Below are 26940 nucleotides of genomic sequence, written 5' to 3' on the forward strand. Positions count from 1 at the left end.
TATGATGTTGTATTCAGCGAGGGAAAGGCTTTCCTGCGCAGTAAGACAACTGGAGAAACCCGGAAGATAGGGGTTCGAGTCAAGAACCTTTATCAATTGCATGTAGATGGCTACGCAACAATGGCATGCAAGGTAAAAGGATTGGTGAGCTGGGATGATGGCGAGCTGTGGCACCGGAGATTGGGCCACCTTCACCATGGAGCCTTGAAGATACTGCAGCAGATTTCTACTGGGCTTCCTAAAGGCATACTTGTGCAGTCAGATCAATGCAAGGGGTGTACTTTGGGAAAATTTGTGAAAGCCACCTTTCACGAGAAGGATAGTCACGCCACGACGATCCTTGAGAGAATTCACATAGACGTGTGTGGACCTTTCTCAGTAGCTTCAACAACAAAGAACAAGTACTATGTGATCTTTGTTGATGATTTCTCTCGAAAGTGTTGGATCTTCTTCATCCAGAAGAAGAGCGAGACATACTCAAAGTTCTGTGAGTTCAAAGCACTAGTCAAGAAGGAATCAGGGAAGAAGGTGAAGGCTCTTAGGAGAGACAATGGTGGTGAATTCATCTCTTGCGAGTTCAAGGACTTCTGTAGCGCATAAGGGATTCGAAGAGAGCTCATAGCTCCCCATAACCCACAACAAAACGGGGTTGCTAAGCGGAAGAACAGAATGATCGTGGGTGTTGCACGGGCGATGTTGCATGATCAGGGTCTACCCCTTCACTTGTGGGCGGAGGCATGCAATACTGCAGTATATGTGCAGAACGGTTGTCCTCACAAGATACTTGGCATGAGTACACCCAAGGAGGCTTATTCTGGTAAGAGGACTGATATTTCCCATTTGAGGATTTTTGGTTCTCCTGTTTACATGCATGTGACGAAGGATGTCAGGAAGAAGTTGGAGCCGACCGCAGAGGTTGGGATATTTGTGGGGTACGCTGATACGCCCCACAACTATCGTGTGTATTTGCCAGACAATCGCAACACTGTTGTGCGACGGGATATAAAATTTCAGGAGGAGAAAACCAATAAGTGTTCGCTTGAGAGGGAGCCACACTTGCATGCAGATGAGGAGATATTAGTTCCTAAGGATGAGCTTCAAGACGAGGATCAGCCACAAGATGAAGTTCATGGAGTGGAAGAGACCACTCATGCAGCGCTAACCATTAGAGGGCGAAAGCGCACTACAGAAGCTGAGCGACTGGCTCAAGATGCAGAGAAGGTTGTAAGACCACCTACAGCACAACGCAGACAGAGACAGTCACCTGATCGGTACACTGGATACATGGCTCTCGTGAGCAAATGTGTCGTGACTGAGCCATCCTCTTTCGAGGAAGCTATGGAGGATCCCTCATGGGTAGATACCATGGTGGAAGAGTATGATTCAATTGTCAGAAACAGTGCATGGGAGATTGTCCCAAGACCGGAGGGGAAATCAATGGTGGGTTCGAGATGGATCTACAAAGTGAAGCAGGCAGCTGACGAGAGTGTGGAGAAGTACAAGGCAATATTTGTTGCCCGAGGCTTCTCACATATAGAGGGGATCGATTATGAGGAGACCTTTGCACCTGTCGCAAGGTATTCTTCCATACAGACGATTCTTGCTCTCTCAGCGCAGATGGGGTGGAACATTCATCAGATGGATGTGAAGACTGCGTTCCTCAGCGGAGTCATTGAGGAGGAGGTGTACATAGATCAGCCTAAAGGTTTCGATATCTTCAATAGCGAGTTGCATGTGTGCAGGCTCAAGAGAGCGTTGTATGGGTTGAAACAAGCACCTCGTGCTTGGTACACATGGATAGACAATTATTTCACCAGACTTAGATTCTCCAAGAGTGAGGCGGATCCTAACCTATACCAAATTGTGGTGGAGGGTAAGTTGCTGATCTTTGTACTTTATATAGATGATTTGATTTTGACAGGAGATGAGTTGTTGATACTTTCATGCAAGGAGGATCTTGCTAAAGAGTTTGAGATGAAGGACATGGGCCTCCTTCATTATTTCCTGGGATTGGAAATTTGGTAGCGCAGTGATGGAATATTTGTTTCTCAGAGTAAGTATGCTCGGGAGATACTGGAGAAGTTCAACATGCATGGCTACAAGCTTGTTGATACTCATTTTTCTGGAGGTTGGAGGAAGGAGGATGCTACTTCAGCGGAGGTAGTGGATGCCACTGTTTATCGACAGTTGGTGAGGTCGCTTATGTATCTGGTCAATACACGATCCGATATATGCTATGCTGTTAACCAGCTTTCACAAGCTATGGTTAAGCCAACCAAGCTCTTCTGGAAGGTAGGCAAGCATGTATTGTGTTATCTCATAGGCACATCGGGATATGGATTGTGGTACAGACAGGAGGATGAGGTGAAGCTACGTGGCTTCACAGATGCAGATTGGGCAGGGAGCCCAACGGACAAAAAGAGCACATATGGAGGGATCTTCAGTATCGGGTCAACAACAGTTTCTTGGTACAGCAGGAAGCAGAGATCCGTGGCACTCAGTTCAGCAGAGGCCGAGTATATGGCAGCAAGTTTGGCTGCATGCGAGGCTATATGGATGAGGAAGATCCTGGTTGGGTGTTCGGGTCACACTTGGAGCCTACTGTGATTTATTGTGATAACCAGAGTTGCATTAAACTCTCAGCTAATCTAGTATTTCATGATAGATCCAAGCACATCGACATCAGGTACCATCATATCAGAGATTGTGTGCAGCGGAGAATCATGTTACTTTCATACGTTCCCACAGAGGATCAGGATGCTAATATCTTGATGAAGGCGCTCACCAGGAGCAAATTTGAATACCACAGAGGCAGGATAGGGGTTGCAGATAATCCATATCTTGTTGAGAGGGAGTGTTGAAAATGCAACAAGATGATGGAGCTTAGTGAAAAGAAGTCGCCTTCACTAAATGGGTCGCAGGCTATTTTTGGCGCAAAGTCTATTTTTAGACTTATGGATCATGGTCTATGAGTTGCAAGATGCTATTTATGGATGATTGGTCATGTTGGTGAAAATAGATGGACCTCTATTTTTAGACATATGGGCGGAGTCTATTTTTAGACTGCCAGTCTAAAAATAGAACAGTCGAATATTATTAGCTCTTAATAATATTTGGACTATAAACATTATCTTATCCTCTTGCAGCACTTCAGTTCGAGCTATGGATGTGGCACATGCAACTGCCAGAAGGAAATACGCTTTTCCTATGGGTTATTTGAGCTATTGCATGATGGACTTCAGTTAGAACTCAAGTGATTGAGTTTGGTGGAGTTGATTGAGGAGTTGATGGAGTTGTGTTCAGTTTGACTTAGTTGAACTAGTTGTATTTAGTCTAACTGTCAAATACACTAGTGGTGAGTGATGTGAATTAATTATTAATTCACTAATTATTAACTCATAAATCAACTAAAGAATACATCAGTTAACTCGGTGTATGGACAGTTCAGTGGAGACAAGTGTTAGAGGTGGGTGAAAGGGTGAGACTACTATCAGTTGTGACTATAGTTGTGCATGAGATTTGCACAATCATTGATTGAGATTGCCAATGAGGATTGCGCAGTACAAGCCAAGGGAAAATGAGCTTGGATCATTCCTATTCTCACATTGGATTGCGCAGTAGAGGTAGGCAAACAACGGAGGAGATTTGAACCTGTGACTTGATTCAAATCTAAGCTAGTTTGTGTGTAGCAGGTGGAGATAGTACTGAGTACTTGTGAGGAGTATTGTACTATGTATTGTTACATGTTCTCTATCATTATAATATACATATAATTCGGGGTTTTCAGTTGTATGCTTTCCCCATTACATACTATGTTGATATGTGTGATTGAAGTTTCAATGTGCGCATGCGATTGTTTTTAATTCCGCAAATTGATGATCAACGTAGAGGAGGTTATGTATTATGCATGCATTCCGCAAATAGTGTATAATCAGGATAATCTCTGTGAATAAGTGTTATATTATTCAAAATTTCTACAGTAAATTTTATGCACCATATTCTCACGTATGTAAGTTTCTAACTAATACACATCATCATGTTTAACCAAACATAATATTGACTAGTACAAAGATTATAATTATTACAACAATTAGAATTAAATTTATAAACTAACCTAAAAGAAATTATAACCTATATAAAAAGAAAACAGAAAAAGGGAAAAAGAAGAATACTATGACATATGACTTAACAAACCAACATAATCAACAAGAACATATTCCCATTATGCCCAACATGCCCACCATTTCCATTGAATTGTCACGATATTGAGTTGAGTTTTTATGTTGCCTGCAGTCAGTCCATTGCAACATTTTTTGATAGGGGTGTTGTGCCAAGCGAGGAGCAACAATATCTAGTTATAGTTCTATTCTATTCACTATAGGAACAAGAACAAGAACGACTACGTGAACATGAACCTAGTGACTTCAGAGCTTTCATTCAAAAACAATTGTTTTTTTTTGTTATTGTCATTTTCTGTTGCAGACATTGAAGTGGTCGGTCTGTGGCAATATTAACGTCGCGAAAGCTTTTTTCTAAGGTAGTCGTTGGGTGGTTGTGGCCGTAGTGTTTTGAACCCCTGAACCGTGACAGAGGCAAGGGTGTTAGGCTAACACAGTTAAGGGCAGAGCAGTCGAAACCTAAAATAAAAAGGCGCGTTGAATGCTTGCAGACATATGTGCTCTGAATGCTTCCAGAGACGAAATCTTTCTGCATGTGATTTACATGACAATCGATTCACAGGTCTTTTTCATGTTAAGTTTTATGTATTTCACAGGTGCTCTCTATTCAAAGTAAGGTTATGAAGGCTTCCAAACAACGCCACCGCCAAAGGGGTTTTCGAGGATCTTGCGATAGTAGAAACTATTCATCAGTTCGATAATACCAGGGATTCAGGACTTCAAAATGGAAAACAATGACAAGGAAATCTCAGATTTTGTGGAAACAAATCACTTAGGCCAAGTCAAAATTGCTTCAACAAACAAAACAGGGAAGTGGATTTGGGTAAATGCGAAACAATATCGAGGCATTTTAAAGTGCAGGCTTGCTCGCTTTAAATGGGAACAAAAAGGAAGAAGAAAACAGTAAAAAATAAATAAAGAAAACAAGTAAGAACGAAAAAAAAATAAAGAAGAGGCAACCATTTATAGTCTCACATCTACACCTCTTACTTGGTCATCAGATCCTTATGTCCAAGAACTAAAGAAGGCCCAGGCAAGGTTGGAAATTTTAGAAGCCAAAGAGCAGGAAAGGGACCACAAATTGTCAGACATTACACTTGCAAATCGATCATTAATGGAAGGTAATAGGATCCTAAAATAACAAGTAACAATGCTACAAGAGGCTTTAGAGACAGGAAAATAAGAATGAGAAAACATGAAGAAAACATGGCAAACCATGAAAGAATCAATGGAAATAAACAAGGAAGTGATCATTTCTAAAGAAACTAAGGTGGCTACACAAATAACTCAGCATGTAGTCATTATCGAAAAGAAGGCAAAAGAGATCACGAGGACAACCATACCAAAAGAAATCAAAACCAGCGCTGAAGACACTAATGATTACATAAGGATGGAAGAAAAAAAAGATATAAGTGCTCATAGAGAACATGAAAGAGAACACAAAGACAAAAAAGATAGGGAAACAAACTTTATTTTAAGAGGAATAAGTGACTATGGAAAAAATGAAAGCACTCTCAATTTGACAAGAGACTTTTTAAAAGAGAAATTACATTGGAGAGGGAAAATTTGTCAAGCAAGAAGGGTGGGAAAAATATGTGAAGAGAGGCCTCGACCCATAAAAGTCATCATGGCAAGTGTGCAAGACAAACACTATCTTTTAAGCAAAAAGAAACTCTTGAAAGGCTCACACTTCTTCTTAGATGAAGATCTAACTAGCAAACAACAAGAGGAGAGAAGAAAAGAAGTGGAGAAAATTAGAGCAACAAGAAATGAAGGGAAAAGAGCATGGTTGTACAATGGTAAAGCGGTTATTGCAATGTTTGGGCCTCATGACAAAGTAGGGCAACAATTTGGCAGTAAAGAAAAAACAATTAATTCTATAATAGGGAGGAAAACAACAGGATCAACATGGATGAAAAGGGGTGAAGACTCAAATTTGAGTCTTGCATGCCAAGCGACGTAGCAATCAAATCCTACACAAGTCTACCTAATTCTAGTTTGTTGGAACTGTAGAGGTTACCCTTGGAGGAGGGGACCTAGGATATGGCTTATTGCAGAAGGAAGAGATATAATTTGTCTCACAGAAACTCATGAACATGATGGTTGTAAAACTCCTATGTTTGATGGTTATTTGAAATTAGCAGTTTGGAACGAGGCAACAAAAAATGACAAAGGGTATGGAGGAACACTGGTTTTAGTGAAATAAAAAGAAGGTCATCACATTCAGTTTATGAAAGAAGACACAAATAAACAATATTTATGGTTCAAAATAACAGACAATGAGAGCCACATAAGAGTTGCAACATGTTATTTTGCACCTCAAGTCTAAAAAACTTACAAAAATAAGGGGCTAGATAGCAAAGACCCTTATGCAACTTTAAAGCAAGATATTGTTATATATTCTCAGCAGGGAGAAGTTATTTTAGTGGGAGATTTCAATGCTAGAACACCAAATCAACAAGCTAGTATTTTTTGTTGCAAAGAGGATCACAATCCTATCTAGCTCAATGAAGAGGAGAATCCCAAATGGTTCAAATGTTCATAAGATGACAAAGTTAGCAACCATTTTGGAGAGAAGTTGCTCACGTTGTGTGGTGCTTTCAACTTAATTATCTGCAATGGTCTAGATAAATGGAAAAAGTCTAGGAATTTCACTTGCAACACATACAATGGGGCAAGTGTTGTTGACTACGTTATTTGTTCACAAGGCTTGATAGAGAGGATAGATGAAGTTAAGATTGGCGAGCATATGTGGGACTTAAAATCATAAAATAACCCAATTTATATAAAGCTATCTTGGTTAGAGGAAATTCAACATAGGAGGAATATCCAATGTTCTCGGCAATTGATATCAAGGGGCAAAAATTTTCTAACACAAGAAAATTGCACTATCTTCAAAACAATGTTGGAGAGATCAATTTAGAAAGGGAAGAGTGGTTCCCAAAGCCTCAATAGTCATGAGTTAACAAATATAATTCATAGTGCACTTGAGAAGTGCAAAAGAGCAAAAAATAGGAGATATGAATCAAATTGTTTTCCTATAAATGCTTGGTTCAATGAGGAATGCAAAATGGCAAGGAAAACCTTGAAAAAGGTAGGCGAGGAGAAGATGAATGTAAAGTTATATAAGCAGATTTTAAAAAAGAAAAAAGATGAGTTCATGCAAACAAGGCGAGAAGAGTTAATATATCTAGGCAAGAATCACCCAAAGTGTTTTTGGTAGGAACTTCAACCAAGGAAGAAGCAAATTGAAAATAATATTACAACTAATCAATGGTTTGACTATGCAAGACAACTCTATGAGAAAGAATCAGAGAAAAAGCCTCCTCCCAGGATCAACACAACTACAAATCTTTTCACATTATAGGAAGTAGAGACATGAATTAAGAAGTTGAAAATAGGAAAGGCAAAGGACTTGGTTGAACTTCAAGCAAAATATCTAAAGTAGGGAATGAACATTCTTGCACAGCACATCATGGAAATATTCAACAATGTCATTCGACAAGGATTCCCAAGAGATTGGACAACTAGTCTAGCAATACCCCATTTTAAAAGTAGAGACATTAATAATCCTTCCGACTATAAAACCATTGTGATCAATCCTTTGTTTGCAAAGATCTTTAGAAGCATGGTGGAAAATAAAATCAGTAAGTGGGAGGAAGTCAAAGAAAAGAGGGCAAAAGGGCAAGCAGGTTTTAGGCCGAAACATTCTACAATAGATCATGGTATCACGCTGAGACACATTATAGAAAAGGCTTGGGAGGGCAAAGAAGAAGTATCTTGCTATTTTGTTGACTTCAAAAAGGCATTTGACATGGTCCCTAGAGATAAGTTGTGGAGTAGAATGGAAAAACTTGAAATTCCTTTGCATTATAGAGTTGTTTTCCATAGGCTTTATGAAGAGGTGAAAGTCAAAATTAGAACTTTAGTAGACATTTCAGAAAGCTTTAGAAGTGACATCGGAGTCAAGCAAGGTTGCCCTTTATCCCCTACTATTTTTGGTCTATATATTGATAAATTGGAAGAGTGGCTAAATCTACAAGGTGGGGATGGTGTTTGATTGGGGGAGTTTGTGATAAAGCTTCTTTTATATGCTAATAACCTTGTATTGATTGCTAAATCGGCCTAAGGATTGCAGATGCACCTATATTTTGTAAAGCAGTGGAGATGCAAGTCAGTACCAGCAAGACCAAAATAATGATTTTCTCAAATAAAAAGAAGCAGAATCAACATACGTTCTTCTTTGAAGACAACATTAAGGAATACAAGTACCTCAGGATTGATTTCAACAACAAGCTTAATTGGGGGCATTGCAGAAAGAAGAGAATTTTAAGAGGGTGGGAAGCATTATATGCTCTTGAAAACAGATGTAGGGAGGCAAAGTTATGGGATTGGAAAACAATTAAAGTGCTTTTTGGGCTCCTAGTTTGTCCATTGATATTATATGGGTTTGATTTGTGGGCTAGCAGCATCCATGTCTCAAAATGGAAGCAAACTGAGAAAATCCAAAAATGCTTGATCATGAACAAGTTTAAATTAAAAAAATTCAGTTTCTTATGAGATAATGTTGAGTGAAATAGGAGCAACTTCCATCGAAGCAATTACTATGGTGTGTCTCATAAGGTACCTTGAGAGAATTGAGCAAATGGGAGAAGATAGATGGCCTAAAGTTATATTCAATAAAGGAATGAGTTAAAGAAAGAAATCATGGATTAGACAAAACAACAAATGGATGCAAAAATGGAATATTTACATCAATGCATGTCCCACAAATAGCAAGGATTTGAAGAGTTATGTTATGGAGAAGTTTCGTAAGCATGCATAGGGAAAAGAGTTGGGTAGGAAGAAGAAGTACTATGTTCAAGAATTCAACCCCACGTGTGATCTCCAACAAAAAGAGTACATTGGAACTAGCATTCCATGGAGAGCAAAGATTCTTATTGCTCAGTTAAGAACTAACTCACATCAATTATGGTGCGAAACAGGTCTGTGGAAAAGACCTAAAGAAGCGTGGGAAGAGCAGGTGTGTATATTTTGCATTTCTAGGACAGTGGAATCGGAAAAACATTTCATTTTGGAATGTGATGCTTTAAGAGACATTAGAGACAGTTACAACAACATGTTAACTTTGGTTCCTTGGCATTGTCTTTTCAACGAGAGGACTATTATAAGGTTGGGTCAACTCATCATTATTTTGAATAATAAGAGGATTGAACTGCAAAAGACAAAAAGCCGGGAAGCTAGTGGTCCCATAGACTATAGCTAGTCTCGCGGACGTTAAAATTTCATTCATTCATTCATTATGACATAAGCATTGTTAACAAACTATAGCTCCCAGGAGTCACAAGGATAAGCACTATCTTCAACTTTATTTTAACAATTTTACTTGATTGGGAGACTACCCTTTAGTAGCACTGAGTTGAAAATTGGTGCAATTTATTTTAACCATAACATGGTTTAGTGGCTGGCAGAGTAATAACTCTAGCTAGTTTAAATCCGAATTCTCGTTAGTGCGACTTTTTGGAAGTTTTTTCAGTCTAATTTCTCCAAAATCTGGCAGGAATTCATTGAAATCACAAGTTTGATGGGTAACCCTTGCACAATAAAAGTGTCATAGGGGTTTTTCAGGTTGATGAATCCATATATATACAATAAAAAAAACTAGTTTAAATAATACAAATCAAAATTTCACCATATTTTTTCCGGCCAGATTTCAGCACCAAAAACTCAAAAAAAAGACAACTCCGTTTAGAACAAAATCTCCTTGCTATAAGTTCGTTAAGCTAAACCAGAACCAAATTATCGCCCGGTTATATATGGTGTTTATGGGCGGTTATTCGGGGCGAGTGGATTTCATGCTTTGTTGCAGTTTCTGTTACATTTGGTCTGTATATTTTACGTTCTTTCTTTGGTGCTAATCTGGCTATATATTCAGCCGAAGTTGCAGACGTTATGGACAGAACAAATGTGCAAAGCTGAACTTCGTCTAGACTTATTTGCGTGAAATTTGTTAGTTGGCAGTCCGTTTTCTCAAATTTCTCAATGCTATATGTGTTATTATACACAAATAGCGGATTCCAAGTCTTTCATTTAATTTTTTAGACTTATTTTCCATTGGTCTATGCTGAATCAAACTGGTTTTGGGCGACGGGAAATATTCGAAAATTGCTAATTGGTGATATCTCAAAACCCGACGTTAGCTTGGCGTAACCATGCCTCGGTAAGTATAAAGACGTTCGGTAGAACCCTAATGTTTTTAACCCCCTTTTATTTATCTATATATTGATGTTTGCAGAGGTTTAGCTATGCTTCCTCCCGACTGTTTTTTTGATTTCTTTATGTTTTGTCTGCAACATAACGATGTTGTTGTCTTACTGTGCAGGTATTATTGCGACTATTGCGATACTTATTTAACTCACGACTCGGTGAGTTCCATTTTATGCCATTTTTTCAACGAAATTTTATTGCAATCTGAGGACAGTTCACCGCATGAAGTGAGTCAGTCTGTTTCTGTATGGAGCCAGACAACTATGAATGAAGTCTACAATGAGTCAGGGTTTGCATTATTCAAATGCTGTGGTTGAATCTCGAATATGAATTTAATACATACTTTAGGGTTGTTCACAGAGGCCTAGTTTTCTGAACGTGTTGCAGTTGAATGTATTATAAAGGGCTTTTTCTGTTAATATAATATTATGAAGTATGATATTTTTAGTTGGGCTCATATGATTAAAATTGAGGTCAATGGTGGATCAGGTTTTGTTTTATTCAAGTGGCCGTGTCAAGCAGGAGTTCAATCTATGATTTTTAATTTTTTTGAAAAATATATTTCACAGACCCCTAGGTCATGAAGTTTGCAGTTGCAGAATATTTCATATAAGGTTATGGAATATCTTCTTCTTATCAAAATGGTAGTTCTACAAATACGAGGTTCATGGTAAGCTTACAACTGCAAAATCCAGTTTGGCATTGCAAGGGTATTTGTATTTCTATATTGCTCAATCGTTTATGCGAGGATATTGGATGACACACATCTTGTTGATTTTTGTGTAGCAACGCTCGCATGCCAAAGAGACCTCAAAGTCTGATTAAGAAAATTAAAATTAAAATTTATTTTTGGGGCACTAAGTTGGCCCAAATAAATTTTAAAGCCAAAGAGGCCTCACTTAAGAAAATGAAAATTAAAATTAAAATTAAAATTTATATTTGGGGCACTAAGTTGGCCCAAATAAATTGAAAATTAAAATTAAAATTTATTTTTGGGGCACTAAGTTGGCCCAAATAAATTTTAAAGTCACGACACGACCTAGCCAAGCCAGACATCAAATTGGTGTATGAGATGCCCTTGTTTGTGGGACAAGGGTTGGTGTATGAGATGCCCTTGTTTGTGGGACAAGGGACCTACTTCTGTGCAATGATTTAATTGCTAAAATCTATAGCGGCATACACACTCTACCCCTCTCTAGATTTGAATTGTGACCTCTTAGAAGGAAGCACATGCTCTTAACCTTGAAAGGGTGTGTCTCTTGGGTTAATTTACCCCCAAATGACTAGTATATATATATATATATGACATCTCATTTATGTTGAAATACGTAACTAGGTTTGGTCTTCATAATGACATGTAATTATGATTTTATTTGATATAAAAAAGAAAAATAAATTTATTATTGTCATTCTTCATGCATGGGTTTCATGCTCAAGGTTATTTTATTTAGGTCAAACACCCATTGAGTGCTTCTAGGGCTTGTCATTAAGTCAACAAGTCAATTGAGTCATTGTCATGTATGGAAGACCCTTTTGGGCATGTTGTATATTCTAAAGAAAATTTATGTAAAGTCAAAAGTGTCAAATAGACCCTCCAAGACCTTGTCAACTAGCAAAGGACAAGTCGGCCTCCAAGCAACAATTCGACCTAGAAAAAAAGCCTATATATTGGAGACTTCGACCTCACTTGAAAGGCAGTCACTCACTCACACAAGAGTTCGATCAAGGAAGAGAAGAAGGTGTGAAGAAGAGGAGGATTAGCAAAGGACAAGTTGGCCTCCAAGCAACAATTCGACCTAGAAGAAAAGCCTATATATTGGAGACTTCGACCTCACTTGAAAGGCAGTCACTCACTCACACAAGAGTTTGATCAAGGAAGAGAAGAAGGTGCGAAGAAGAGGAGGATTAGAAGAAGAAAAGAAAAGCGAAATTTTGAATTGTCTTTGGGCTACTATCCTTCACATATGTGAGATAATTAGGGCACTTATTGCAGCAGCTAAGACCAAATTGTAGAAGTCAAGTTAGGGCTCCAAGTGGCATACTTTGCAAGTTGAGTTCTTATAAGAAAGGATCAACTCAAGCGAAGAAGGAAAGAGGAAGAAATCACCATCTTCTCCACACGTGCAAGAGCTAGGGTTTCTGCAGAAGAAGTTGCTAGGGGGTTGAAGTTGTAGAAGAAGTCGCTGGGGGTTGGAGTTGCAAAAAAAGGTGTTGGAGGTCGAATTGCTGGGGGTCGAAGTTGTAGAAGTTGCTGGGGTCAAAGTTGCTGGAAAAGAGCTGGAAGGAAAGCTCATCAAGGAGAAAGGATTGACTTGGTCTTGGAGGGGACTTTGACAAAGGTCCTAGGTCTTGGAATTCATCATTTGAAGTTCTATAAGAAGAGAAGAGTTCTTGCGGTTTTCCTCTCAAGAGAAGAGGTTTTGGTTCTATTTGACAACCTACATCTTGTGTCTCCTTGTCTCATTGATTGTGATTGTTTGAAGTTGTAAGAAAAGGTGTTGGAGGTGGAATTGTTGGGGGTCGAAGTTGTAGAAGTTACTGGGGTCAAAGTTACTGGAAAAGAGCTGGAAGGAAAGCTCATCAAGGAGAAAGGATTGACTTGGTCTTGGAGGGGACTTTGACAAAGGTCTTAGGTCTTGGAATTCATCATTTGAAGTTCTATAAGAAAAGAAGAGTTCTTGTGGTTTTCCTCTCAAGAGAAGAGGTTTTGGTTCTATCTGACAACCTACATTTTGTGTCTCCTTGTCTCATTGATCGTGATTGTTTGATAGTTGTTTGATGATAAAGAACACTAATATTAATCAAGTAAAAGAAGAAGGTAGTTAAATTAAGTAAAACTACATCACAAGCAATTATCAAATTAAGAGAAATCATCTATTTAGTTGCTCCTAGATTTCTCAACAATTTTCCTTCAACCAAGCAAGTGGGTTTCTTCTTCATCTTTTTGAGGCCTCTTTGACAACTTGACTCTTTTGAATGAGTTGTTTCTCTCTCTATTTAATCATAGTCAACTAAAGAAAAGGAGGACAACTTCATTGTTTTGAATGAGCTGTTTCTCTCTGTATTTAATCATAGTCAACTGAAGTTGATCGTAGGACCAAATTTTACTGCAGTTAACCGCAGTTGGTTGCAAGAGTTGTAGGACCTAATTTGATTGCAATCAACCATAGTTGACCGCATGACTGAATTTGACCGTCGGAGTTGTAGGACCCAATTTGATTGTAGTCAACCATAGTTTAATCGCAAGGTTGAATTTCACTGCAATGAACTGTAGTGACCACAACTAATTACAAGAGCCATAGGGCTGAAGTTTGATCGCAGGCCGACTGTTTGACCAACTTTAACCAACTCCTACTTTGATTAGGATTTGAATAGCATTTGGATTTGTCTTAGGTACAAATTTCTAGACAAATTGTTGATTTGTAAAACTTGCTGAAGAATAATTTATCCTAAGAAAAATTGTTGGGTTTTTCTCCCAAGGTTGGGTTTCCCAGGGAAAAAATATTGTCTCTATTTTGCATGGCTGTCTTTCTCTAATCTTTACTGTTTCCATTGCACTCACTGTTGATATTCTTTTGTGTATAATTGCTTAATGATATCAGTGGCATGAGATAAATTGATTGAATATCATTAGGTAGTAATTATTAGATCAAAAAGTTGTTTTCTATTTCCACGTTGTAGAAAATTCAACACGATATTAGAGCGAGGTTGAAAGAGCAACCGTTTAAGTCAGCCTAAGAGACAAGTGTTTGATTGACTGTTTTTGGATCTCTTGTTACAATGACACCAAGTCTTAAAGTTGAAGACAGGTTAGATGGTGCCATCAACTTCAAATCTTGGAAGACCAGGATACTCCTTAACTTGGAAGAGAATTGTTGAGAAATCAATGCTAGTAGGATTAGGATTAGATTTCTCTTTCTAGATTATGTTGGCTTCTTTTACTTATTTGTTATATTATCTTTCATCAAGCAATTACCAAATTATGTGTGCATGAAGATCACAAAAAACACAAGACACAAGATGTAGGCACTTTGCCAGGGAAAAATCCCTATCTAGGGGAAAACCTAGTCAAGAATCTCTTCCTTCAATAGTTTTCCTTGAGACTCTTCTACCTAGACAAAGACCTCCTCCACACCAATCCAACCTCTCCTTCGATCCAGCCTTTGACCTAGCAGCAACAACACTTCGACCCTAGAACTTCAACTTGGCAACTTCTTGTTGAAGAATCTAGGGCAATCAAGGTTAATCAAATTCTTCTCTTCATGATAACTATTTGTGAGGTATTTTAACTTCTGCTTATTAGCACAATCTTCTTTTGATATTATTAGAGTGTGTCTTCTTAGTTCATCAAATAGCTACAAAAACAAAATAGATAAGAACACAAGATGTTGGCTTTTTGCCAAGGCCAAAACCTCTCACTCTTTGAGAGGAAAACCCGCACAAAATTCTTCTTATAGAAATTCCAATTGACGAATACCAAGACCATGACCCTTGACCTATTAGGCCACTCCAAGACCAAGACACCAATCCTCTTCTTTGTCACTGTTGAGTTCATCATCATCACTGCTGCTTCACTGAGGTCATCATTATTGCACCACAGAGGTCATTACAGTTGCACCATTGTTGTACCTTCACCTAGATCATTGCTGCATTCTCACTGAGATCATCACCATGTCAACGAGGTCTCTATACTGACCTTTTCTTCATCAAGATCTTCATCATGATCTTGATTCCATGTCTTCATCAATGCATCGAGATCTTCATCATGACCTTGTCTTCATTAAGATTATGACTGAGACCATGGTTCCCATTATGTCGAGAGTGTATTATTGTGGGATCACAACTATGTCGAGTCAGTGATCAGTGTCTAGAGAGTATGCCGAGAGTGTATCACCTCAATCTTCTTCATCACAAATATGTCGAGACAGTGATCAGCACTGAGATCTTCATCATCACAACTATCTTCATCATCACAACTATACCGAGACAGTGATTGTGTTCTTTCCTTGCACCGAGATCATCATCATAGATATGCCGAGATTGTCACCATTGAGGAGGTTGAGACTGTAATTACTAACTGTAATTACCCACGAAATTGCAGAGGCATCTGAGAATGTGTCCTGTAACGCAGATTTCAGACTCATATACCCATCCAAAAAATTCAGAGAATCCGAGTTCTTGTTCCTGTTCTTATGTGAAGATCAATAGGGCATATATAGTAGTTTCGTTTCCATAATAAGTCGACATGACAGTGATTGTGTTCTTTCCTTGCACCGAGATCATCATCATAGATATGTCGAGGTTGTCACCATCAAGGAGATTGAGACTGTAATTACTCACTGTAATTACCCATGAAATTGCAGAGGCATCCGAGATTGTGTCCTCCTGTAATGAGGATTTCAGACCTCTGTACCCATCCAAAAAATTAAGAGAATCCGAGTCCCTGTCCCTGTTCTTATGTGAAGATCGGCAGGGTATATATAGTAGTTTCGTCTTCATAATAAGCCGACATGAGATCGTGAACTCTTGTGTCTTCATTTTATGAGCCGAAATGAGTTCCTTTGTGCATTTAGAGGCCAACATAAGAAGAGGACTGGGTGTTTGTCGTTGGAGGGCTATTTGACAATGTTTGTGACTCAAATACATTTGATACATGCCCAAGAAGGGTTCTTCATGACATCGACTCTTTGATCATTAAAGATAAATCCTAAGGCTCTCAATGGGAGCCATCTATACATAAATTTTTTGCTCATGAAACCCATGAAACAAGCATAATAATAAATACATTTGAAAAAGTGTTTTGGAATAAATTCATTTTCTTGTTTACAAAAGTCATAATTACAATGTCATTATGAAGACCGAACCTAGTTACCCTTTCTTCAACGCTTCCGACATCAGCAGCAGCTTCGACCTAGACTAGGAGACTTCGATCTCCTAAACCAGTCCACACGAGAGAGAGAGAGAGAGAGAGAAAGGCACCCAAATTTCAATTTTCTTCTTCTCCTTCACCTAGACCAAACTCACACTCCTTTTGGACCCTTCCTTCAACTTTGCACTTCTTCCCAACTTCCAAAGATCAATCTATGCTTGAGAGAGTGAGATGCTCAAATGAAGTCGAATTGCATTATATATATAGCCTTTCTTGAGGTTGAATTGCCTTCCTTGAGGCCAACTTGTTGTGGAGGTTACATAATTTATTTTTGACTAAAAAGTAATTCTTTTTACATCGTTCGAAAGCCCAAGAAGGGTCTCATAAAATATACAATGACTTTATTTTCTATTTATTAATCCTAGGTGTCCTCAATGGGAACTTTGACTCATAAAATGATGACTCAAGCATGAAACCCATTCTTTAATAAGTCATTTTAACAATAATAAAAATTCTTTTGACAAATACATTTTGTGAAGACTGAACCTAGTTACATTTTTGAACACTACCTCTTAACTAGGGAGGTATTCATACGAAAGATTTCAAACTATATGAACTATGAAGAGTTTAGACACCGCAATGCCATGGACTAGATTCCTGACCAGGAAACTCTATCTAAGGTCTCTCAACAGTTTAGGCACCACAATGCCATGGACTAGATTCCTGACCAGGGCAGTCTATCCAAGTGGGACTAAGATGGACTAAAGATTTCATCCTTTTTAGGTACCATCATGCTTACTTGCTAACCATCAACCTAGGGATCTAGGTGTGTATTCGAGGTCAGAGCTCCAAGACCAACGACACCCTCCCTACTTTAGGAACTAAACATCAACTCATAGTGCCAACCAAATGTCTTCCCAGGCAATGTGTCTCACACACAAGGCCTCAACAAATCTCTTCCAAACTTTTGTTGTTATCACCAACAAAATCAGCAATATCAACTAAACCAAACATGCTTCTAAGATACTCAAATTTATTATTAGGAAGAGACTTTGTTAGTATATCAACTACTTGATCGTCTGTCAGAACATACTGTAGCTTCACGATCCCATCCTGCACCAAGTTCCTAATGTAGTGGAACTTATCGTTGATATGCTTCATCCTAGCATGAAACATGGGATCTCCAGACATCTTGATACAAATTTGATTATCACAATTAATTACAGTAGGACCTAGAGGCTTCTCAAACAAATCTGTCAGAAGCTTCCTCAACCATAGAGCCTCCTTTCCTACTTCACATGCAACCACATACTCTTCTTAAGCACTACTCAAAGCAACAAGATCTCGCTTTCTACTCATCGATGAGATCATGGCATATCCCAAACTAAAGCATCCTTCGGTAGTGCTTCTTCCATCGGTCTCACTGCCACCCCAATCTGAATTTGTGAAGCCAATCAACTTGACTTCCTTGCTATTGTATTCTAGGCAGTGATGTATCGTACCACGACGATATCTCAATATATGCTTAGTAGCTATCCAATGATCGCGACAAGGCTCTAAGTGAAATCGACTGAGGATGTTCACATCAAAGCCTAGTATTTACAAGATACACCAGAGAACCTACCAACAGACAATAGGAGGTAGGATCCACGAGACTTGAGTCGGAGCTCCTCAACTTCTTGAGATTGGTGATCATAGGAGTAGTCATGGGCTTGGAATCCGTCGTCCCAAATTTCTGCAACAACTTGATGATGTACTTTTCTTGCCCCAAATATATCTTTTGAGGATTTTGCCATACTTCTAGACCTAGGTAATAATGCATTAGTCCTAGATCCTTCATCTCAAATTCGGCTGCTAATATCTTACATTCTTGTATTCTTCTCTCTACACCACATACAATAGAATAATGACTGGCTCATTATTCACAACCTTGATGTAGAGATTTGGATCAGCGAAACTCTTTACGAACCCAATTCTTAGATGGTATGCATCCATTCTTGCATACCATGCCCTAGGAGCTTGCTTCAAACCATACAGGGCCTTCTTGAGTCTACAGACACGAGTGTCCCTGCTATTTTCTTCAAAGCCTTTAGGTTGCTCAATACATACTTCCTCATCGATGGTCCCATTCAGAAACGCTGTCTTCACGTCCATTTGATGGATGTTCCATCCTGTGATGCAGGAAAGTGTTCCCTCTGCGGACAGAGGCAACCCCTCTAGCCCTAGAGTGGGTCTAGTCACAAACAAGGACAAATCAACAACAGTTTTCCTTAAATAGTTCAAGTTGAAGGCCTACCTCAACCGGTGGTCGATGGAGTTCCGTTGCGCTGCTCCAGCTTCCGCTTCCTTCTCCTAATGAGTAATCAACCTGAAACAATGCAAAGGAAATACAACAAAGCATGTAATCGGAACAACAATGATCTATTTACCCATAAAGTCAAGAAGTCATGAGCTATCTAGTACATTACATACAAGACATAGGAAAACATCATTGATTGCATTAATTATGAAATAGAGTAAGCTTACAACCGAGGTCTTGACGTCACAAGCCTTCTCAGAGGGATCCAGCCAGCATGTTGCTCAAGCACTCACTCTTGAAGATGGATCTCCCAATACACAAGTCTCTCTCACTCACAAGTTTTACACAAGATCAAAAGCACTTCACAACCTTCCTCAAGCTATCAACAAACCCACACTTGTCACACTCACACCAGCTATCCAACAAACTCACAGTACTATCAACAACACTCCAAAGACTAAGAATTCCAAACTAGCAGCACATAGCAATGGTGAGAGCTTAAATAGGAGAAGGAGTCTCCATAAATGGTGGGAGGATGAGCTTATCTCCAAGCAAGGTAGCACAAATGACGGAATAGCCACGCCAGAGAAAGGAGGGCGACATAAACTAGGCCAACAACCAGGTCTGGAGTCATTTGGAAGTCCGACTGTTGGAACAAATTCGCCCAAACTGGGTCATCGCGGGCACATAACTGGTCTGCCGTGCTGACATCGCAGTTTCATAACGGATATAGTCAGGTCATCGCGGGAAACTACAAGCGACATTGGCGCTGGCACATGAAATTCGACCATCGCGGGAATCACGTATACTTCCGCAATGGCAATGCTTCTGGACTGTTTTGGAGCGCCCTTCAGCGCATTTATTTGGCCAACAGACGCGATGATGCAGAAACCTTTGGAAAAGTGGGTCATTTGGCAGCATCAGAGAGCATAAGCATGAATGATTTTGGACTCATGACACAGTAGGAAGACTGGGATGAAGGCAGTGACAAATTACTGTGTAACACATCCCATTGTAGCAACCAACGAAACCAAAGATCTAATGGTAGTATACCTTGTAGTGGGTGCAAAGGTTTCTACATAATCTATGCCTTCCTTTTGAGAGAAACCCCTTGCAACAAATCTGACCTTGTATTTGTTTATGCTTCCATCAACAACATGTTTGATTTTGTAGATCCATTTCGAGGTGACAATCGATTTGTCACTAGGTCTAGGAACAATTACCCAAACCCTATTCTTCATGATGGATTGATATTCTTCTTGCATAGCTTTCTTCCATACTTCTTGATGAACAACTTCTTCAAATGTAGATGGTTCTGCTTCAATTAGTTTTGTCATATATGCAGCGTATCCAGAATATCTCTACGACCTTTTGCTTTCCTTGAAGGTTCCTTTCGCAGCTCCACGCCCTTCAACATCTTCAAGAGTGGCTTTTAACCAATTTGGCTTCTTCCTTACGCTCAGTATGACCACAGCTTGAATAGGCTCACTTGGTCCTTCTTCTTCCTCTTGAATTGTAGAAGGGTTGTCAGGTTGTACTTCTTCTTCTTCAAATATGGGTAGATCTTTGTCATCGGAATCAATAGGAATATCCTTCGACTTTTTGTAGGCTTGATTCTCATCAAATATAACGTCCCTGTTTACTTCAATGTGTCTCCCTTCCTTGATGTAGATTCTATATGCCTTTGAGGAGAGACTATAGCCAACGAAGATCCCTTTAATACTTGTAGAATCCAACTTCATTCGCTCGTCCTTTGGAACATGGATATATGCAGGGCTCCCAAAGATTCATAGATGATCCACACTTGGCTTCTTTCCTGTGAATGCTTCCTCGGGTGTCATATTATTGAGAATTTTATGAGGACTAATATTTTGAATATATACAACTGCCATTACTGCTTCTCCCCATAGAAACTTTGGCAAATCTTTATCAAGTAGCATTGTTCGTACACCTCCTTCAATTGACCTATTCTTTCTTTCGGCCACTCCATTTTGTTCAGGATAGTAGGGAACAATAAGCTCCCTCTTAATTCTTGCTTCTTTACAATATGCAATTAATTCTTTAGAAGTGTATTCCCCACCATTATCAGATCTCAAAGTTTTTATCTTTTTTTTTATTATTATTTTTTTTATTTTTAATGTGAGGGTTTTTACTTCACATCTAAACTCCTTGAATTTCTCGAATACTTCATCCTTTTTCTTGAGAAGATAGAGCCATGTCTTTCTAGAGTGATCATTGATAAATGTTACATAGTAAAGATGACCTCCAAGTGATTTAACAAATATGGGCCCACACACATCGGAATATATGAGGTCTAAGATTTCTCTAGACCTTGTTTCACTGTTTGAAAATGGCTTTCTTCTAGGTTTTCCCAAAGAGCATCCCTTGCAAACTCCTTCATGATCTTCTTTGATATCGGGGATGCCATGAACTAGATGTGTAAGAGTAGGAATTGTAGTGAAGATGACCATATCTTCTATGCCATAGCTCAATAAGATATATTTCCATATGAACTAGGGCTTGCAGAGGTGGTGTAATGACTCTATACAAACTTCTTTCATCAACTCCAATGACCGTAGCTTTATCAATACTAGAATCTTTTCCCCAGACCAAGACCTTTCCATCAACAAAAGCAACTCTATCCCCTTTATCTTCTAAGCAAGAAATTGAAAGCAAATTCTTTTTTCAAACCTGGAACATATAGTATGTCTTTGAGATGTCATTTTGCTCCATTCTCCAGCTTCAAAGATGTAGATCCCAAGCCTCTAACAACATAGCTTTTGTTGTCTCCCAATTCCACAACATGAGAGGATGGTTCCTTTGATAGAGTTTGTAGTTGCTTACTTTCCCCTGTCATATGCCTTGATGCTCCACTGTCAATGATCCATGCATTATCATCATTGAGGGATCCTATAAGTGCAACTAAGAACCCTTGACTTATGACCTTGTTGAATAAGTAGTAGACAATCTTCTTGATCCATCTTCCTATAGAAGTGAATCCCATTCTTATCATAGAGGGAGAAATCATTTCCTTTAAGCCAACGAGGTGATCTTCAATCTTCTTCGACCTTAGCTCTGATACCATGTTGAGAAATCAATGCTAGTAGGATTAGGGTTAGATTTCTCTTTCTTGATAATTACTTGTGAATTATGTTGGCTTCTTTTACTTATTTGTTATATTATCTTTCATCAAGCAATTACCAAATTATGTGTGCATGAAGATCACAAAAAACACAAGATGTAGGTACTCTGCTAGGGAAAAACCCAATCAAAAATCTCTTCCTTGAATAGTTTTCCTTGAGACTCTTCTACCTAGACAAAGACCTCCTCCACACCAAGCCAGCCTCTCCTTCTTCTATACAACCTTCGACTTGGCAGCAACAACACTTCGACCATAGAACTTCGACTTTGCAGCTTCCAGCATCAGCAACAACTTTGACCTAGACTAGGAGACTTAGACCTCTTAAACCAACCCACACGAGAGAGAGAGAGAGAGGCACCAAAATTTTGATTTTTTTTCTTCTCCTTCACTTAGACCAAACTCACACTCCTTTTGGACCCTTCCTTGAACTTCACACTTCTTCCCAGCTTCCAGCTTCCAAAGATCGAACTATGCTTGAGAGAGTGAGATGCTCAAATGAATTCGAATTGTCTTGTATATATAGCCTTTCTTGAGGTCGAATTACCTTCCTTGAGGCCGACTTGGTGTGGAGGTTACATAATTTATTTTTGACTAAAAAATAATTCTTTTTACATCGTTTGAAAGCCCAAGAAGGGTCTCATAAAATACAAAAGGACTCTATTGACTCTTTATTAATCTTAGGAGTCCTCAATGACCAGTAAAATGACCCAAGCATGAAACCCATGCTTTAATAAGTCATTGTAACAATAATAAAAATTCTTTTGACAAATACATTTTATGAAGACCGAACCTAACTACATTTTCAACAAGAATGAGTTTCAGGATCATGTGGAGAAAGTCATTTCAGAGCCATAGGGAGTTGAGGAGAAAGCCAAGTATAAGAAGAATGAAGCCAAGGCCAAGAGGATCTTGGTAGATTCCATAAAGGACAACTTGATTCCTCATGTTGCTGCATTGAAGATTGGCAATGAAGTATATGACGCTCTGGTAGGATTATATGAGAGCAACAACAATAGTAGTATTGAATCTCCACAATCTTGGGTCTAGGTTAGAATCTTAAAATCATTGACGTTACTAAACCAAGAATCTCAACCATAAAATATAAAGCAGTAAATCACATATGCACAAGTATAGTATACGCATTTTTTAACAAATATTGTACAATAATGTACAACCCAATCTTCGTTATATTAAACCAAATCTGAATAATACAACAATCTATGGTATACAAGATACAATGACAATCATTGTTGCAACTTCTATGTCTTATCTTGTTCTATCGGTCCTCTCCTGTTTTGCTCACTAGCTGCCCGTTAGTGTTTTTGTAGCATCAAATGTGTTCTAGCCATGAAATTTGGTGGAGAGGCTAGAATACATGTATTCTCCAAAATCCAGAAATCGTTTTTGGAAATTCCACCTAGAGACGACTTAATTAAAATAATCAAGTTTTTTTTAATGGTGCCTAAGTCTAAACTTAGGAAAACTGATTAATTAAAGGGTATTAATTAAGTTATGGTGAGAATATTCTAGAAGAAGACATGGATTGAGTTCTAGTTAATCTTAGCCATCGATTATGTTTTAATCTTGGCCGTTGATGTCTCAACAAGAGATTATAAGAAGAAATTCGATGGGGGTTGGAGAACACACTTGAGACACCAAGAATTCGATTTTGTTGGGAAATCGATCTCTAGAGTAGCAACATTCAGTTGTCGGAGGTGATTCAGTGAGATCGAAGCAGTGAGAGAGGGGCAGGGATAGTAAGGCCGGAGGGAGATTTTCCAGTCTGGTGAGTGCATAGCAGAGAGACAATGAGTTCCACAGAGAGGCAGCGCAAAGCAGAGAGGCAATGCAGTGCTTCAAAGGGGAAGCTGTATTTTGCTGGGGAGAAGCAGTGATTCAGTGCTAGAAGCCGGAGTGGGAGCCCAGAGGCCAGAAGAATCGATCTTCCAGACAATAGTTGATCAGTTAGTGAGAGAGACGCTGGTCCGAGTTGTGTGACGCAGTACTGCGTAGGTTGAAGTAGGAACTGCACAGAGGCATCAAAGAGCAGCTCATCTTGGGCCAAGGTTAGTGTCGAATTGCCGGTGGGAGTGAGATTTTTCTCACTAGACTTCTGTCAGCCATTTCTCTGTATGGTTTGCTAGATTTGACCATCCATAGTCTTGTACTCAGATTTACTATTGCATAATAATAGAACCCTCAGCTGCTGCACTGGTTTTGCCATGTTGGGTTCTTCTGGGGACATTGGTTCAAAAATAACTGTGTATTTGTGTGTGTGTGCATCTTGTTGACCCTGTTACCTACACCTACCTACAAGTCAGTGAGAAAAGCCTTCAACCCCACAAGGTGTGGTTGGTGGTAGGGAACTCAGAGAAGGGGCTGTCACACTAATTTCGACTCTCTTTGTTTGAGCTATCTCCTAGGTTAGTTAAGGGGGGTGGTCCCTAATGAAAAGTTAATTTAAAAATCATATGACTTTCTTGGAGAATTGTTAGAGTTAAATAGATTATCTCTTTAAGATTTATAAGCAAAAAATTGATACGAGCAATAACCATCATAAGATAATCATCAAATACATAAACAACCAATGCCTTACAAGTATTTGCTCATTAAGAAATGAAATTGTATTTTGTTTAAAATGAAGTGAAATGCTTTCAAATGGAAAGCCAAAATAAACCTAAAAAGTGGAACACTAAATTGTTAGCATAAGATATTATAAATGCTTTCAATATAAATAAGTCTACAAATCAAAGCATGGAACTATCTTGCTCAAAAGGATACAAAAATAACTCAAATGTTAGACCAAGATGACAACAAAGTATGTTACAAAAATAATCTACAAGAGGTTAGGCCAAAGAGTATGAGCAAGCTCTCCTCTTTGACTAGCCATGACTTAGCTCTTTGAAATAGCTAGATATTGATAAATGAAGTATAATACGTAAAACTAATTTTTCCAAGTTTGATATTTTGATGCAAGAAATAAAAGCTTTAAGAAACTTGAAAGAATCCCTGCAAGACACAAATAAGATATAGATGAGACTTTGGAATTCAAAACATGCGGGTTCTTCTTGAATATTTTTCAAGAATGGGTTGATTCCTCCAAGAATTTCTCCTCATGTTTGAAAAGCTTAACCAAATAATGATTCATCTACAAAACTTTACCGCAAATCATTAAATCAATATGAAATTAAATAAGTGCAGTGGAAAAAATTCCTAGAGATACATTTATTATCCACTAGAAGATTTCTTTTCCTAAAACAAATAATCAATTCTTATGCTAATATGAGATAGCTGCATACTAACATAACTTGAAACAAGCATGAAATAAATAATGACATGAGGAAATATATAGAAGCATAACAACAAGTCAAGAATTTACCACACATGCAAGGAGAAGAACACCATCACGCTTTACCTCAAAGACTGTTGTATTATATTGCAAGTAGTAAATACAATTTCGCAGAGTCTCCTCAAGCACAATAGCTCGTATTACATGATACAATATGAGAGCCCATGGCTCTATTATATAGAGAGTTGGGAGCAAATCTCAATTAAGAATGACAATGAAAAATGGCATTGGAGCCAATCCCAATGTAGAAGTGATTAAAAAAGTGGCATGAGGTGACAATCCCAAAGAGAAATTCAAATTTGTTGAATGGAGCTCCAATGCCAAGTGTAAAAATCGAATTTTGGCAAGTGAACATCATTTTCTTCTTTCCTTATGTGCCAAATTCGAATTTTATGATGGAATGAAAAGTGTATATGGGTGGTAACCCATGTGGGGAAAATTTCCCACAAAAATCTCCACCAAATATTCTCCCAAATCCTTCCAAATGTGCATTAACTTCACAAATTCGAATTTCCAAGTAAACATCTTTCTCCTTTAATGCCAGAAATTTGATTTTATTTGAGCACATGTCTTTTCCTTGATTTTAGGAGTCCACATCACCTTGGGACTTCACTTTAACTCCCCCATAATTTTCCACCCCATTTCCACAACATTTAGCATGTGTAGATATTTATTTTTTCCCATTTATTTAATTTATGGCTTAATTAATTGTCAAATTTCCCACTAAACTTAGGAAAAATGGGTTTTGACTCTTAAGGGTTCAAAATACATTTTTAACCTATCAAAGTGTGCCATAATAGAAAGTTGAGGGTGAGAGGTGCAAATTTCATTACTCATATCTCATACAACTTTTCTAGACATCACTTATTACATCACAAGTACAATTTTATTTGTAATTTTTGACATGCGGGAAATTTAAAAAAATTAAAAAATGACTACTAGACCTAACCAAATTCCACGATTTTTTTTTGTGATCTAGTATGGTAATATACATCGACTCTAGACACTAAGATGTGTTAGGGGCTCAATCTTCAAACTGTCACCCCGGCTTTGGGGTAAAAAGTGAGTGAAAAGACCCAGAAAATTATCTGCCTTTGAAAAAAAAAAGATAATTAATCAGATAAAAAAGACACTCCAAGGTGTACTCGTTTGCTGATTGAGTCCCAACATCTTAGGCCTGTTACAGACTCAAAACTAATCATTACTAGTATCACTTATTACAATTCCCCGTAGGGTGTGGAATCTGGGTACAAGAAAAATGATGAGAAGATAGAAGTAGAGTTAAAAAACTCTGTTGATAGATATCTGATGGTACACGCATCCTCTGGATCATCCTTGGGCATGGAGTCTTCATATAATCATCAGGTGCCACTCCAGTGATCAACATTTGGCTCCATATGGGGATGCATGCTAGATACAAAGTGATAATGTGCAAGAACATGGAATCTGCATCAATCGACAAAAGACATATATCACTAGTATCCATTCAAAATATCATCAAATGAAATAAAGTACATAAATGAAGCAATGGAAATTTATTCTAAAAGCATAAATGACAATTTATTCACGAAATAAAACTAATTAAACAAAAATGACAAGGGATAAGGTTAGAAATATGATACAAAAAGATGCCCCATAGCATCAGATGTCATCAATGAAGTTCATGCTTTGAACTTGCTTACTTTCAGGCAGATCCATGCGCTACTTTTCTGATGTGCCCTGTCTAATTCTGAATATTTGAGGACTTTGGTCAATCCCAACACTGTGTTGTACATGGCCATCAGATTTACCAAATCATTTCCGCTTTTTTCTTTTCTTCTTAATAGATTGTGATGT

At 38.4% G+C, this 26940-nt stretch overlaps 1 pseudogene across 1 annotated transcript in view; it reads left to right on the top strand.

The window, feature by feature from the left end:
* The first annotated feature begins 9895 nt into the window (after positions 1-9895).
* The window catches only part of LOC149246044 (uncharacterized), a 153135-nt pseudogene continuing 136090 nt past the window's right edge, over positions 9896-26940 (top strand). The window contains exons 1-2 of the transcript XR_016266516.1: positions 9896-10398; positions 10561-10603. The product of XR_016266516.1 is annotated as an uncharacterized LOC149246044 (transcript). The remainder of the gene's footprint in view (positions 10399-10560; positions 10604-26940) is intronic.

Source organism: Pinus tabuliformis, chromosome 7, assembly GCF_031772625.1.
Source record: "Pinus tabuliformis cultivar Carrire ecotype Pingquan chromosome 7, CPIR1, whole genome shotgun sequence".
In the NCBI taxonomy this organism is placed as follows: Eukaryota; Viridiplantae; Streptophyta; class Pinopsida; order Pinales; family Pinaceae; genus Pinus; species Pinus tabuliformis.